The sequence below is a fragment of the Osmia lignaria genome, unplaced genomic scaffold (assembly GCF_051020975.1).
Source record: "Osmia lignaria lignaria isolate PbOS001 unplaced genomic scaffold, iyOsmLign1 scaffold0224, whole genome shotgun sequence".
NCBI lineage: Eukaryota > Metazoa > Arthropoda > Insecta > Hymenoptera > Megachilidae > Osmia > Osmia lignaria.
The window spans coordinates 1-18,407 of record NW_027478364.1 but is presented as its reverse complement, the minus strand read 5'-3'; the positions used below and the strand labels follow the sequence as shown (position 1 = coordinate 18,407).

Here is an 18,407-nt window from a genome sequence, read left to right as displayed (position 1 = left end):
TAAATTTTATATTTAGATTTATAATTTTTAATTTTAATATTTATTATTTAAAGGAACGTTAGGATTATCTAAATGATAGTCCTATAATTTATATAGAGAATATGAATTATTAAATAATAAAAATTATATTAAAAATTGTATTAAATTTTATATTTAGATTTATAATTTTAATTTTAATATTTATTATTTAAAGGAACGTTAGGATTATCTAAATGATAGTCCTATAATTTATATAGAGAATATGAATTATTAAATAATAAAAATTATATTAAAAATTGTATTAAATTTTATATTTAGATTTATAATTTTTAATTTTAATATTTATTATTTAAGGGAACGTTAGATTTATCTTAAATGATAGTCCTATAATTTATATAGAGAATATGAATTATTAAATAATAAAAATTATATTAAAAATTGTATTAAATTTTATATTTAGATTTATAATTTTTAATTTTAATATTTATTATTTAAAGGAACGTTAGATTATCTAAATGATAGTCCTATAATTTATATAGAGAATATGAATTATTAAATAATAAAAATTATATTAAAAATTGTATTAAATTTTATATTTAGATTTATAATTTTTAATTTTAATATTTATTATTTAAAGGAACGTTAGGACTATCTAAATGATAGTCCTATAATTTATATAGAGAATATGAATTATTAAATAATAAAAATTATATTAAAAATTGTATTAAATTTTATATTTAGATTTATAATTTTTAATTTTAATATTTATTATTTAAGGGAACGTTAGATTTATCTAAATGATAGTCCTATAATTTATATAGAGAATATGAATTATTAAATAATAAAAATTATATTAAAAATTGTATTAAATTTTATATTTAGATTTATAATTTTTAATTTTAATATTTATTATTTAAAGGAACGTTAGGACTATCTAAATGATAGTTCTATAATTTATATAGAGAATATGAATTATTAAATAATAAAAATTATATTAAAAATTGTATTAAATTTTATATTTAGATTTATAATTTTTAATTTTAATATTTATTATTTAAAGGAACGTTAGGACTATCTAAATGATAGTCCTATAATTTATATATAGAGAATATGAATTATTAAATAATAAAAATTATATTAAAAATTGTATTTTAAATTTTATATTTAGATTTATGATTTTTAATTTTAATATTTATTATTTAAAGGAACGTTAGATTTATCTAAATGATAGTCCTATAATTTATATAGAGAATATGAATTATTAAATAATAAAAATTATATTAAAAATTGTATTAAATTTTATATTTAGATTTATAATTTTTAATTTTAATATTTATTATTTAAAGGAACGTTAGGACTATCTAAATGATAGTCCTATAATTTATATAGAGAATATGAATTATTAAATAATAAAAATTATATTAAAAATTGTATTAAATTTTATATTTAGATTTATAATTTTTAATTTTAATATTTATTATTTAAAGGAACGTTAGGACTATCTAAATGATAGTTCTATAATTTATATAGAGAATATGAATTATTAAATAATAAAAATTATATTAAAAATTGTATTAAATTTTATATTTAGATTTATAATTTTTAATTTTAATATTTATTATTTAAGGGAACGTTAGATTTATCTAAATGATAGTCTTATAATTTATATAGAGAATATGAATTATTAAATAATAAAAATTATATTAAAAATTGTATTAAATTTTATATTTAGATTTATAATTTTTAATTTTAATATTTATTATTTAAGGGAACGTTAGATTTATTTAAATGATAGTCCTATAATTTATATAGAGAATATGAATTATTAAATAATAAAAATTATATTAAAAATTGTATTTTAAATTTTATATTTAGATTTATAATTTTTAATTTTAATATTTATTATTTAAAGGAACGTTAGGACTATCTAAATGATAGTCCTATAATTTATATATAGAATATGAATTATTAAATAATAAAAATTATATTAAAAATTGTATTAAATTTTATATTTAGATTTATAATTTTTAATTTTAATATTTATTATTTAAGGGAACGTTAGATTTATTTAAATGATAGTTCTATAATTTATATAGAGAATATGAATTATTAAATAATAAAAATTATATTAAAAATTGTATTTTAAATTTTATATTTAGATTTATGATTTTTAATTTTAATATTTATTATTTAAGGGAACGTTAGATTTATTTAAATGATAGTCCTATAATTTATATAGAGAATATGAATTATTAAATAATAAAAATTATATTAAAAATTGTATTAAATTTTATATTTAGATTTATAATTTTTAATTTTAATATTTATTATTTAAGGGAACGTTAGATTTATCTAAATGATAGTTTTATAATTTATATAGAGAATATGAATTATTAAATAATAAAAATTATATTAAAAATTGTATTTTAAATTTTATATTTAGATTTATGATTTTTAATTTTAATATTTATTATTTAAGGGAACGTTAGATTTATTTAAATGATAGTCCTATAATTTATATAGAGAATATGAATTATTAAATAATAAAAATTATATTAAAAATTGTATTAAATTTTATATTTAGATTTATAATTTTTAATTTTAATATTTATTATTTAAAGGAACGTTAGATTTATCTAAATGATAGTTTTATAATTTATATAGAGAATATGAATTATTAAATAATAAAAATTATATTAAAAATTGTATTTTAAATTTTATATTTAGATTTATGATTTTTAATTTTAATATTTATTATTTAAAGGAATGTTAGATTTATTTAAATGATAGTCCTATAATTTATATAGAGAATATGAATTATTAAATAATAAAAATTATATTAAAAATTGTATTAAATTTTATATTTAGATTTATAATTTTTAATTTTAATATTTATTATTTAAAGGAACGTTAGGACTATCTAAATGATAGTCCTATAATTTATATAGAGAATATGAATTATTAAATAATAAAAATTATATTAAAAATTGTATTAAATTTTATATTTAGATTTATAATTTTTAATTTTAATATTTATTATTTAAGGGAACGTTAGATTTATTTAAATGATAGTCCTATAATTTATATAGAGAATATGAATTATTAAATAATAAAAATTATATTAAAAATTGTATTAAATTTTATATTTAGATTTATAATTTTTAATTTTAATATTTATTATTTAAGGGAACGTTAGATTTATCTAAATGATAGTCCTATAATTTATATATAGAATATGAATTATTAAATAATAAAAATTATATTAAAAATTGTATTAAATTTTATATTTAGATTTATAATTTTTAATTTTAATATTTATTATTTAAGGGAACGTTAGATTTATTTAAATGATAGTTCTATAATTTATATAGAGAATATGAATTATTAAATAATAAAAATTATATTAAAAATTGTATTTTAAATTTTATATTTAGATTTATGATTTTTAATTTTAATATTTATTATTTAAGGGAACGTTAGATTTATTTAAATGATAGTCCTATAATTTATATAGAGAATATGAATTATTAAATAATAAAAATTATATTAAAAATTGTATTAAATTTTATATTTAGATTTATAATTTTTAATTTTAATATTTATTATTTAAGGGAACGTTAGATTTATCTAAATGATAGTTTTATAATTTATATAGAGAATATGAATTATTAAATAATAAAAATTATATTAAAAATTGTATTTTAAATTTTATATTTAGATTTATGATTTTTAATTTTAATATTTATTATTTAAGGGAACGTTAGATTTATTTAAATGATAGTCCTATAATTTATATAGAGAATATGAATTATTAAATAATAAAAATTATATTAAAAATTGTATTAAATTTTATATTTAGATTTATAATTTTTAATTTTAATATTTATTATTTAAAGGAACGTTAGATTTATCTAAATGATAGTTTTATAATTTATATAGAGAATATGAATTATTAAATAATAAAAATTATATTAAAAATTGTATTTTAAATTTTATATTTAGATTTATGATTTTTAATTTTAATATTTATTATTTAAAGGAATGTTAGATTTATTTAAATGATAGTCCTATAATTTATATAGAGAATATGAATTATTAAATAATAAAAATTATATTAAAAATTGTATTAAATTTTATATTTAGATTTATAATTTTTAATTTTAATATTTATTATTTAAAGGAACGTTAGGACTATCTAAATGATAGTCCTATAATTTATATAGAGAATATGAATTATTAAATAATAAAAATTATATTAAAAATTGTATTAAATTTTATATTTAGATTTATAATTTTTAATTTTAATATTTATTATTTAAGGGAACGTTAGATTTATTTAAATGATAGTCCTATAATTTATATAGAGAATATGAATTATTAAATAATAAAAATTATATTAAAAATTGTATTAAATTTTATATTTAGATTTATAATTTTTAATTTTAATATTTATTATTTAAGGGAACGTTAGATTTATCTAAATGATAGTCCTATAATTTATATAGAGAATATGAATTATTAAATAATAAAAATTATATTAAAAATTGTATTTTAAATTTTATATTTAGATTTATGATTTTTAATTTTAATATTTATTATTTAAAGGAATGTTAGATTTATCTAAATGATAGTCCTATAATTTATATAGAGAATATGAATTATTAAATAATAAAAATTATATTAAAAATTGTATTAAATTTTATATTTAGATTTATAATTTTTAATTTTAATATTTATTATTTAAAGGAACATTAGGGCTATTTAAATGATAGTCCTATAATTTATATAGAGAATATGAATTATTAAATAATAAAAATTATATTAAAAATTGTATTAAATTTTATATTTAGATTTATAATTTTTAATTTTAATATTTATTATTTAAGGGAACGTTAGAATTATCTAAATGATAGTCCTATAATTTATATAGAGAATATGAATTATTAAATAATAAAAATTATATTAAAAATTGTATTTTAAATTTTATATTTAGATTTATGATTTTTAATTTTAATATTTATTATTTAAATGAACCGTTAGGATTATCTAAATGATTTATAATTTATATAGAGAATATGAATTATTAAATAATAAAAATTATATTAAAAATTGTATTTTAAATTTTATATTTAGATTTATGATTTTTAATTTTAATATTTATTATTTAAAGGAACGTTAGGACTATCTAAATGATAGTCCTATAATTTATATAGAGAATATGAATTATTAAATAATAAAAATTATATTAAAAATTGTATTTTAAATTTTTATATTAAAGTTTTATTTTTAAAATTGTTTTAGTTTTGTATAAAAATATAAATTTTAATTTTATAAAATTAAATAAATTTAGAATTAATATAAATTTTTTATATTTAAATTTAAAATTATTTTTATTATTATTTATTTTTAATTTAAATTAGGAATAGTTTATGTATATATATATATATATATATATATATATATATATATATATATTTATATATTAAAATTTATAATTAAATTAATTGTATAATAAATTAATTTTAATATATATATATATATATATATATATATGAATAGAAAAAGTATTTTAAATTTAATTTTGTGAATTTAATTTATTAGAAAAAATTTTGATTTTAGATTTATAATTAATTAAATTATTTAAATATATATAAAGTTTAATATAGGGTATTTATTTAAATAATAAATATTATTAGTTAATTAATATATAATACTTTTAATTAAAATGAAAGTTTTTAATGGAAAATAATTTTATTAAATTTTAATTTAGTGCCAGCAATAGCGGTTAAACTAGATTTAAGAGTTAATTTTTTTAAATATAGTAATTTTATAATTAATAATTAATAAAATTAAATTTATAATGGTGAAATATAATAATTTTATAATAATTAATAATTATTTAATGGAAATTACAAAGATTAAAAAGTAAGACTAGGATTAGATACCCTATTATATTAATTTTAAAAAATAATTAATTATTAAATGTAAAGCATTAAAATTATAAGATATGGCAGTTATATAAAATTTTAGGGGAACTTGTATATTAATTTGATGATCCACGATAGGAAGTACTAATAAAATATTATAAATTATTTTTGTATTGTTGTTTAAAAATTTTGTATAAATATTATAATTAAAATTTTATTATATTTAAAAAAAATTCAAATCAAAATAAAGTATTTATTAGATAATATGAGTTACATTAATAAATAATTTTTGAGTTAGAAGTTTTAATATTTTTAATAAAAAGGATTTAAAAGTAAAATTAATTGTTATATTAATTTGAATTTTTTTTTTATATAATGTACAAATTGCCCGTCAATTTCAATAAAATTTGAAATAAGTCGTAACAAAGTAAGAATATTGGAAAATGTTCTTAGATAAAATTTTAGTTTAAATAAAATTTTTCAATTACACTGAAAAGATTAATTTAATTATTAAAATTTTAATTAATTAATTAAATAAAATTTTTTTATTGTTTTAATTAGTATATTATAAAAAGTTTTTATAAAAATTTTATGTTAAAGTAATATTTTAAGAAATAATAAATATATTTATATATATAAGTAATGTAAATGAAATTTTAAAATTTTATAAATTAAAGTAAAATTTTGTACCTTTTGTATCAGGGTTAATTTAAAAATTTTTAATAAATTAAATATCTCGAAATTAAAAGAGTTAAATATATAAAATTTTTTTTGTTGAATAAAAATTATAAATATATATTTAGAGATTAGATGTTATTCAATTTTAATGATATCTAGTTATTTTTGAATTAAATTTAATTTATATATTTTTTAAAGTAAATTTAAATAAAAAAGTTTATTTTAGAAAATATAAATAATTTATGGGATAATCTATAAATTAAATTTATATAATAATTTAAATTAAAATTAAAAAGATTAATTTTAAAATTTAAAAGAATTTAATGAGTATTTAATAATTTATTAATAAATTTTTAATTATAGTAAAATTAATTATATATATTGATTTTAAAAAAAAAATAATTTTAATAATATTAGTTATAATATAATGATTAAATTAGTAATTTAATTTGTATAAATTATTTTATGAATAGTATATATATAAATATATATTTAAGTAACTAGGCAAAATAATTATATTCACCTGTTTAACAAAAACATGTCTTTTTGAATTTAATATAAAGTCAGTTCTGCTCAATGAGGAATTAAATAGCTGCAGTATTTTGACTGTACAAAGGTAGCATAATCAATTGTCTTTTAATTGAAGGCTGGGATGAATGAATTAATGAAATATAAACTGTCTCAATAATATAAAATAAATTTAAATTTTGAGTCAAAATGCTTAATTTTATTTAAGGGACGATAAGACCCTATAGAATTTTATATATTATAAATTTTATAAATTGTATTAATATATTTAGTTGGGAGGATTTTTAAATTTATTTAACTTTAAAATTTTAAAATATTGATTGATAGAATTTTAAATTGAAATATAATTAATAATATAAAAATAAATTACCTTAGGGATAACAGCGTAATATTTTTGGAAAGATCAAATTGAAAAAGGTGTTTGCGACCTCGATGTTGAATTAAAATTAATTATAAATGCAGGTGTTTATAAATTTAGTCTGTTCGACTATTAAAATTTTACATGATTTGAGTTCAGATCGACGTGAGTCAGATTGGTTTCTATCTTTAAAAAGATTTAAGATTTTTGTACGAAAGGACTAAGTTTTAAAAATAATTTTTAATTAATTATTAATAAGTTAAATTATCTTGGCAGAGTAGTGCATTAAATTTAGAATTTAAATAATATATATATAATTATAGATAATAATTTATTTAAATTTTATTTATTTATTAATTACTGTAGTGATAGTATTAATTGGGGTAGCATTTTTAACATTATTGGAACGAAAAATTTTAGGTTATATTCAAATTCGTAAAGGTCCAAATAAAGTAGGAATTAAAGGTTTATTACAACCTTTTTCTGATGCAATTAAATTGTTTTCTAAAGAATATATATATTTGGATAAAATTAATTTATATATATATATATTAGGTCCAATAATTATATTATTAATTTCGGTATTTTATTGATTATTAATGCCTTATTTTAGAAATTGAATAAATTTTAAATTTGGATTGGTATTTTTATTTTTAATATTAAGTTTAAGAGTTTATCCAACTATAATAATAGGATGATCATCTAATTCAATTTATGCAATATTAGGGTGTTTACGATCTATTTCTCAATCTATTTCTTTTGAAGTGAGATTATTTTTTATATTTTTTGTTATTATAATATTTATTGAGAGATTTTCTTTAGAAACATTTATTAAATTTCAATTTAATGTAAAATTTATTTTTTTTTTTTTTCCTTTATATTTTATATTAATTATTAGAATAATAATTGAATTGAATCGGGCTCCTTTTGATTTAATTGAGGGGGAGTCTGAATTAGTTTCAGGATTTAATGTTGAATATTATAGGGGGAGATTTTCTTTAATTTTTATAGCTGAATATATAATAATTTTATTTATAAGATTGATTATATCAATTATTTTTTTTAATTTTAATTATTCAATTTTTACTTTATTAATAATTTTATATCATAATTTTTTTTTTATTTGAATTCGAAGAATTATACCTCGAATTCGATATGATGAATTAATATATATATGTTGAAAAAAATTTTTATCTTTTATTTTAATTTATATATATATTAATTTTATTTTAAAAATATTAATAAATTTATATATTTAAATTAATAGAAAGTTATTTTTCTTTAATATATTTTCAAAATATATGTCTATTCAGACTCATTAATTAATAATTATAGATGATTTTATCTCAAAATTTTATAAAATATATATTTGAAAAAAAAAATATAAAGTATATATTTGTAAAAATTAGATTAATTAAAGTGTAAGGATAATCAATAGGTTGTCTTCCTAATCAAGTTAAAATGATGAAATTATTAATAAAAAATCAAAATAAGAAATTATTTAATGGGTAAAATTTATTAGTTTTAAATTTATGATTTATTATAAATGGGAGAATAAAAAGAATTAAAATAGAAAAAAGTAAAGCTAATACTCCCCCTAATTTATTGGGAATAGCTCGTAAAATTGAATAAGCAAATAGGAAATATCATTCAGGTTTAATATGTTGTGGGGTATTTATAGGGTTTGCAATAGATCAATTATCAGGATCATTTAATATATTAGGATTTTGTAGAATAATAAATCTAAATGATATAAAAATTATAAAAAATCCAAGAATATCTTTGGATGAGAAATATGAGTGGAAAGGAATTTTATAAATATTTCTATTTGTTCCTATTGGATTATTAGATCCAGTTATATGAAGGAAATAAAGATGTATAATAACTATTATTAGAATTAATAATGGTAAAATAAAATGTAATGAAAAGAATCGATTTAATGTAGCATTATTAATAGAAAATCCTCCTCAGATTCATTCTACAATTGTTTGTCCAATATAAGGGATTGCAGAAAGAAGATTTGTAATTACTGTTGCTCCTCAAAAAGATATTTGTCCTCATGGTAAAACATATCCTATAAAAGCAGTTCCTATTGAAGTTAATAAAATAATAATTCCAATATTTCATACATGTTGAGATGAATAACATTGATAAAAAATATTTCGTCTAATATGTATATATATACAAAGAAAATAAAATGATGCCCCATTTAAATGAATATAACGAAATATTCATCCAGAATTAACATTTTTTATAATGTGAATAATTCTATCAAAAGCATAATTAATATTTGGACAATAATGCATAGATAAAATGAAACCTGAAATAATTTGAATTAATAAAAGAATTCCTAAAATTGATCCAAAGTTTCATAAATAATTAATGTTTACTGGGGTAGGATGAATATTGAATGAAGAATAAATGATATTAAGAAATTTATTAGATTTAAAAATTTTTAAATATTTATTTTTCATTAAATTTTAATTTTACGAAGAGGGATTATTTTAATTGTAGATATTTTGAATGAAAGAGTTAAGCAAATTAATAAGAATAAGATTATAAAAATAGTTAAATAATTTATTGGATAAAAATAAATATTTTGAATTTTAAATAAATTATTATTTAAAATTATGTTTTCTGTAAATATAAAAATTGGTATTCAATTAATAAAATGAATAATTATAATAAAAGAAATAAAAAAAAAATTAATAGAAGTGATTAGTTCAAAAAATTTTATTTTTGAATTTTCATTGTTAATTAATCTTACAAAATAATTAAATATAATTATTATTCCTCCGATTAAAGAAATTGAAATTATAAAAGAGTATATTGAATTATTTATATTTAAAAATATTAAAGTAGATGAGGATAAGGTGAAAATAATAAAAGAGAATAAAATAGTAATTGGATGTAGTGAAGAAAGTAATAAAATATTTGTGATAATAAATAGATTTATGAATATAAATAAAATTTTTGATATTAACATTAACAAAATATAGTTTAAATAAAAATTTTAATTTTGGGAATTAAAGATATTTATAAAATTATTTTGAAATTAGACTTTAGAAAAAATTTTCAATATTAATTTACAAAATTAATGTTTTTTTTAAACTATAAAGTCTAATTTATTTTAAAAAGATATTTTTTAATTTTAATAGTTTTAATTTTTATAATAATATTAATAATTAATAAGTATTTTTTAATATTTTTAATTAGAATGGAATTTTTCGTAGTATTGAATTTAATAATTTTAATATTAAATGAGTTGGAATATTTAAGGTGAATATTTATATATTATTTAATTTTTTCTGTTTGTGAAGCTGTTTTAGGATTATCAATTGTAGTGTCAATATTGAGAATTATTGGAAATCAAGGTTTTATAATAATAAATTTAAAATGTTAATAATAGAAAGTATAATTTTTATAGTTGGATTTTTAATTATTAATTTTAATATTTATAAAAAGTTATATTTTATTAGAAATATAATATTTTTATTGAGTTTTTTGATATTAAGAATGAATAGATTTTTTATGGAATGAATTAATTTAAGATTAAATTTTGGATTAAATTTTTATTCTTATGGAATTATTATGATATCTTTATGGATTTTTGGATTAGTATTTATGAGAATTAATCAGGAAAAAAATTTGATTTTATGTTTAAATTTATTAATATTAATATTAATTGTTTTAGTAATAAATTTTTTTAGAATAAATATATTAATATTTTATTTTTTTTTTGAAGTAAGTTTATTAATTATTTTTTTTTTTATTATGAAATGAGGAATAGGATTTTTACGAATTTATGCAAGATATTATTTGATATTTTATACTTTATTTTTTTCATTACCTTTATTATTAGTATTATTTTATTTATTTAATTTAATAGGGTCTTTAAGATTTTTATTATTAGAAAGAATAAAATTTAAGTTAAATAAAATTTTATTTTTATATTTAATTATAGGATTTTTAGTAAAAATACCAATATATATAATTCATGGTTGATTATTAAAAGCTCATGTAGAAGCTCCTGTATTTGGATCAATAATTTTAGCTGCAATTTTATTAAAGTTAGGGTCTTATGGATTATTACGATTAATAATGATTTTTTTTCAAAATTTTTTAGAAATGAATAAGTATTTTATTGAAATTGGATTATTGGGAAGGATTATTTTAAGATTTAGTTGTTTTCGACAAATTGATATAAAAATTTTAGTAGCAATATCTTCTGTTGTTCATATAAATTTATTAATAGCTTCTATATTTACTATAAGAAAATTAAGATTTTTAGGTTCATATTTAATAATAATTGCTCATGGGTTGTGTTCTTCTGGATTATTTTATTTATTAAATTTATGTTATTTGGAGACTCATAGACGATTGATAATTATTAATAAGGGTGTTTTAATTTTTATGCCTTCTATATCATTGATATGATTTTTAATATGTTCTTCAAATATAGCTGCTCCTTTTTCTTTAAATTTAGTTGGGGAAATTTTTTTATTGATAAGATTAGTTAATTGAATAAGATTATTAATAATTAAATTATTTTTTTATTGTTTAGTTAGATTTATGTATTCTTTATATTTTTTTAGATTTATTGTTCATGGAAAGAATTTTTTTTATAAAAGATTAAGAAGAGGAAAATTAATTAATTATTTAATTTTATTATTTCATTGAATTCCTTTAAATATAGTTATTTTAAATTTAAGAATTTTTATTTAATTTAAATAGTTTAAAAAAAAATTTTGAAATGTGGGTTCAAAGATGTAAATTAAGTACTTTAAATTATTTTAATTATATTTGTATATATATTATTTGTATTTACGGGATTTTTTTTTTTATTTATAATAATTATTTTTTTTAATAGGAATTTAATTATTTTAGAATGAATAATTTATAGATATAATAGAATAAAATTTTCTTTTTTTATTTATTTAGATTTTTATAGAATAATATTTTTAATATTAGTTTCACTTATTTCTATAGTTGTATTAATTTATAGAATTTATTATATAGAAGGGGATAAATTTATAAATCGATTTATTATTTTAGTAATTTTATTTGTAGTATCAATATATTTTATAATTTTGAGACCTAGATTTTTAACAATTTTATTAGGATGAGATGGTTTAGGATTAATTTCTTATTGTTTAATTATTTATTATCAAAATGATAAAGCTTATAATGCTGGAATATTAACAATTTTTAGAAATCGTGTAGGGGATGTGGGAATTTTATTAATAATTACTATGGGAATAATATATGGGAGGTGAAATTTAATAATTTATAAATTTAATTTATTAATATTAATTTTATTAGTATTAGTAGCTTTTACAAAAAGAGCTCAAATTCCATTTACTTTATGATTACCTGCTGCAATAATAGCTCCTACTCCTGTCTCATCTTTAGTTCATTCTTCAACTTTAGTAACAGCTGGGGTTTATTTATTAATTCGATATAATAAATTTTTGTTTTTAGGATGTTTTAATAAATATATTTTATTAATTTCTAGGTTAACTATATTTATAGCGGGTTTAATTGCAAATTATGAATTTGATTTTAAAAAAATTATTGCTTTATCGACTTTAAGTCAATTAAGATTAATAATAAGAATTTTAAGATTAGGATTTTGGGAAATAGCTTTTTTTCATTTAGTAATTCATGCTTTATTTAAATCTTTAATATTTTTATGTGTGGGTAGATTTATTCATAATTTTAATAGAAATCAAGATATCCGATGTTATGGTGGTATAATTTATATTTATCCTTTTAAAACTATAGTTTTAATTTTTTCTTTAATATGTTTAATAGGATTTCCTTTTATATCAGGATATTTTTCTAAAGATATAATTATGGAATTAATTTTTTTAAGAAAAATAAATATAATTAGAATAATATTTTTAATTTTTTCTACAATTTTTACTGTATCTTATTCTATTCGATTAATTATATTTATTTTATTTTCTAAAAAAAATTATTATGTAAATTTAATTAAGAAAGAAGGTATTTTGGTAAATTTTTGTATATTTATTTTATTAATAACTATTTTTTTTATTGGATATTTATATTTTAAAATTTTTAATTTAAATTATTTAATTGTATTAACAATAAATTTAAAAATTATGGTTATAAAATTAATTTTATGTGGAATTTTGATTGGGCAGTTTTTTTATTTTAATTCTTATAAAAATTTAATAATAGGAAATTTTATAAGAACAATATTTTATATCGAAAAAATTTATTTGTATTATGATTTACCTTTAAATATAGTTATATTGTATGAAAATATTCATGAAAAAAATTTATTTGAATTTAAGATTAAATTTATAAAATTGAAATTTTATTTATTTAAATATAAGTTAAATGAATATAATTTTATGAATATATTATTAACTAATTTATTAATAATATTAATTTTTATTTTTTTAATTTAAAATTTAAATAGCTTAAGAAGAGCATAATATTGAAGATATTAAGGTAATTTTAATATTTTTAAATAAAATTTTTATAAATATAATTTTTATAAATAAATTTTATATTTATTAATATTATACTGAAAATATAAAGTTTTATTAAACTATATAAAAATTATTTAGAAATAATAATATATAAAATATTAAATTTAGAATTAGAAGTTCTATTTAAATTTATTTCTTTAATTGGAATTTTAATTCAATAAATTTATTAACAATAAATTGCTTCTATTTTAGCTTCAATTAATATTAATATGTATATATTATATATATAAATATATGAAGTAATTTTTACAATTAATTTCGGCTTAATATTAGACTTTTTTAGTCCATATATTAAAAAATTCAATTTAATAATCTATAACTTCATTCAATAAGTAGACTAATAATTATTAAAAAAATAAAAATTAAAATAATTAATATTAAAAAAATAGATTTAAATTTTATTAAAAAGATAGATGGTAAAATTAAGATAATTTCAATATCAAAAATTAAGAATAGTAAAGTAATTAGGAAAAATTGTGTAGAAAATGGGAGACGGGAGTTTGATTGGGAGTTAAATCCACATTCAAATGGGGTAATTTTTTCTCGATTTAATGGTTTATATATTCTTAAATAAAAATTAATTAATATAAGTATAGAAGTAATAATTATTATAAAATAAAATAAAAATATAATATTAAAAATTATATATATTAATTTTATAAATTTTTTAATTGGAAATTAAATGTAATTAAGTTTATACTATATATATATTAATTATTATTATATTTAAAATATTCATCAATAAATTGAAATATATAAAAATAATCAAATTACATCTACAAAATGTCAATATCAAGATGCTGCTTCAAAATTAAAATGATGAGTTGCAGAAAAATGTAGATTAATTAATCGGATTAGTGTAATAAATAAGAAAATAATTCCAATAATTACATGTAATCCGTGAAATCCTGTTGCTATAAAGAAAATAGATCCAAAAATTCTATCATTAAAACAGAATGGAGCTTCTATATATTCAATAAATTGGAGAAAAGAAAAATATATTCCTAAAATAATAGTAATTATTAGAGAAATTTTTCTTTCTATATAATTTTTATTTAATAATCTATTGTGACTTCAAGTTAGGGAAATTCCTGAAGAAATTAAAATTAATGAATTTAATAAAGGGATTCTAAATGGATTGAATATGATAATATTTTTAGGGGGTCAAAGTAAACCAATTTCTATTCCTGGGGAACTTATAGAATGAAAATAAGTTCAAAATAATGAAATAAAAAAAAAAAATTCTGAAATAATAAATAAGATTATTCTAAATTTTATTAGTTTTAAAACTAAAAATGTATGAAATCCTTGAAAAGTTCTTTCTCGAATAATATCTCGTCATCAAAAAAATATAGAAGAGATTAAGATAAGAAAATTAATAAAAATTAAAAAAAAATTTAAGTAAAAGAATCATATTACTAATCTTAATAATAAATTTATTAAATTAAAAGCGTTTATAATAGGTCAAGGTCTGTTAGTAACTAAATGAAAAGGATGATTATAATAAATTGACATTAATTTTTAGATTCTAAAAAATATAATAAAGAAAGAATAGAAAATACATATGCTTGAATTATAGAAACTGCAATTTCTAAAATTATTAATAAATTTTGAATTAAAATTGTGATAGGTAATAAAATTAAGAATTTAGAAATGAATGTGCCTAAAAGAGTTAATAGTAGATGTCCTGCAATTATATTTGCAGTTAATCGAATTGCTAAAGTAAAAGGTCGAATAATATTTCTAATTAGTTCAATTATTACTATAAAATTTATTAAAGCAGGGGGTGTATTTAAAGGAACTAAATGAATTAATATATTTAATGGTTTATTTCATCATCTATAAATAAAAAATCTTATTCAAGAAGATAAAGCAATAATTAAATTAAATGATATATGACTTGTTGAAGTAAAAATATAAGGGAATAATCCTATAAAATTTCTTAATGCAATAAAAGTTATTAATCTAAAAAAAATTAAAATATTTATTTTATACTTTTTTTTTGTTAAGCTTTTAAATTCAGAAAAAATAATTTTAGAAATTGAAATAAATAATATTTCAAATCGGGATGGAATAATTCAAAAATTTAAAGGTAGAATAATAAAAATTAATATAGAATTAATTCAATTTAAAGAAAAATGTATTCTTGTAGTTGGGTCAAAAATTTCAAAAAGATTTATTATCATTTTCAATTAAATAATTTATGGGTTTTAAAGGATTTTTTAGGAAAATAAATTTTTAAATTAATTGGAAAAAAATAAATTTTAAAGATTAATATGAAAAAAATTAATAATTCAAAGATAGAAATTAATATTCAATATCTAGGTCTTATTTGTGGAATAAAATTTTCATTAAGAGTATAATAAATACTATATTTGATTTAAAAGATCAATTCTTATTTTGTTTCAGACACTTAATGATAAAATTTAAGAAATAATTTTGAAGGAAATTAATTTTAATTTGACAAATTAATGTTATTATTTATATTTAACTAATTTCTTTAAGTAGAATTTTTAATTCAATTTATAAAATTGTTATAAGATGTAGATTCTAAAACAATAGGTATAAATCTATGATTTATACCACAAATTTCTGAACATTGGCCAAAAAAAAGTCCAGGTCGTAAAGCAAGAATATTTATTTGATTAATTCGACCTGGGGTTGCATCTCTTTTTACTCCTATAGAAGGAATAGTTCAAGAATGAATAACATCTGTAGAAGTAGTTAATATTCGAATTGAAATTTTAAAGGGAATAATTATACGATTATCTACATCCAATAATCGGAAAGAATTATATTCAAAGTTTTTATTTATATAAGAATCAAATTCAAAATTATTAAATTCAGGATATTCATATCTTCAGTATCATTGGTGTCCAATACTTTTTACTGTAAAAAAAATTGGGTTTCATAATTCATCTGTAAAATATAAAATTTTTAAAGATGGAAAACAAATAAATAAAAGAATAATAGCTGGAATAATAGTTCAAATAATTTCAATAGTATGATGTTTTAAAAGAAATCGATTAATAAATTTATTATTAAAAATATCTATTAATATAAAAAGTGTAGTTGAAATAATTATGATTATAAATATTATAGTAAAATTATGAAATGATATAAGATTATCTGAATAAGGGGAATTTGAATCTTGAAATGAATATATATATCATGAAGAAATTTTTAATAAAAATTAAATAATTTTATATATGGATCTTAAATCCATTGCACTAATCTGCCATATTAAATTAAATTTTTAAAATTAATGGAATTTCCCTATAAGAATGATTTAAAGGGGGATTATGTATAATTCATTCTAAAGCTGTTTGATTAAATTTAAATAAAATTATTCGTTTTGAATATAATCTTTCAAAAATAATATAAATTATTACAATAATTCTGTTTAAAGTAATTAAAGATCCTATAGAGGAAAATAAATTTCAACATATATAAGAATCTGGATAATCTGAATATCGACGTGGTATTCCTATTATTCCTAAAAAATGTTGAGGAAAAAAAGTTATATTTACTCCAATAAATATTAAGAAAAATTGAATTTTTAATCAAGATTGGTTTATTGAAAGTCCAATGATTATAGGGAATCAGTGAATAATAGCGGCTATAATAGAAAAAATAGCTCCTATAGATAAAACATAATGAAAATGTCCTACAACATAGTATGTATCATGTAGGATAATATCAATAGAAGAATTAGATAATATAATTCCTGTTAATCCTCCTATGGTAAAAAGAAAAATAAATCCTAGAGTTCATATAATAGATATATTTATTTTTAATTTAGAGCCGTGATATGTTGCTAGTCATCTAAAAACTTTAATTCCTGTTGGAATTGCAATAATTATAGTAGCTGAGGTAAAATAAGCTCGAGTATCTACATCTAATCCGACGGTAAATATATGATGAGCTCATACAATAAAACCTAAAAGTCCAATTCTTAATATAGCATAAATTATTCCAATATTTCCAAAAGTTTCTTTTTTTCCTCTTTCATTAGAAATAATTTGGGAAATTAACCCAAATCCTGGAAGGATTAGAATATAGACTTCTGGGTGACCGAAGAATCAAAATAAATGTTGATAAAGAATTGGGTCTCCTCCTCCAGTTGGATCAAAAAAAGATGTATTAAAATTTCGGTCAAATAATAATATAGTAATAGCACCAGCTAATACTGGTAAGGAAAAAAGTAAAAGAATAGTTGTAATAAAAACAGATCAAGGAAATAAAGGTAATTGTATATGTTTTAAGGAAATATTTTTTATTATAATAATTGTAACAATAAAATTTAGTGATCCTATAATAGAAGATAATCCTGAAATATGTAAAGAAAAAATTGCTAAATCTACTGAGGGTGAAGAATGGTATAAATTTGAAGATAAAGGAGGATATACAGTTCAT

General features: G+C 15.3%; 1 pseudogene; it reads left to right on the top strand.

Annotated features, from left to right (window-relative positions):
- Nucleotides 1-7,793: 7,793 nt before the first annotated feature.
- Nucleotides 7,794-18,204, top strand: LOC143308230 (NADH-ubiquinone oxidoreductase chain 1 pseudogene; annotated as a pseudogene).
- The last annotated feature ends 203 nt before the right edge of the window (nt 18,205-18,407 follow it).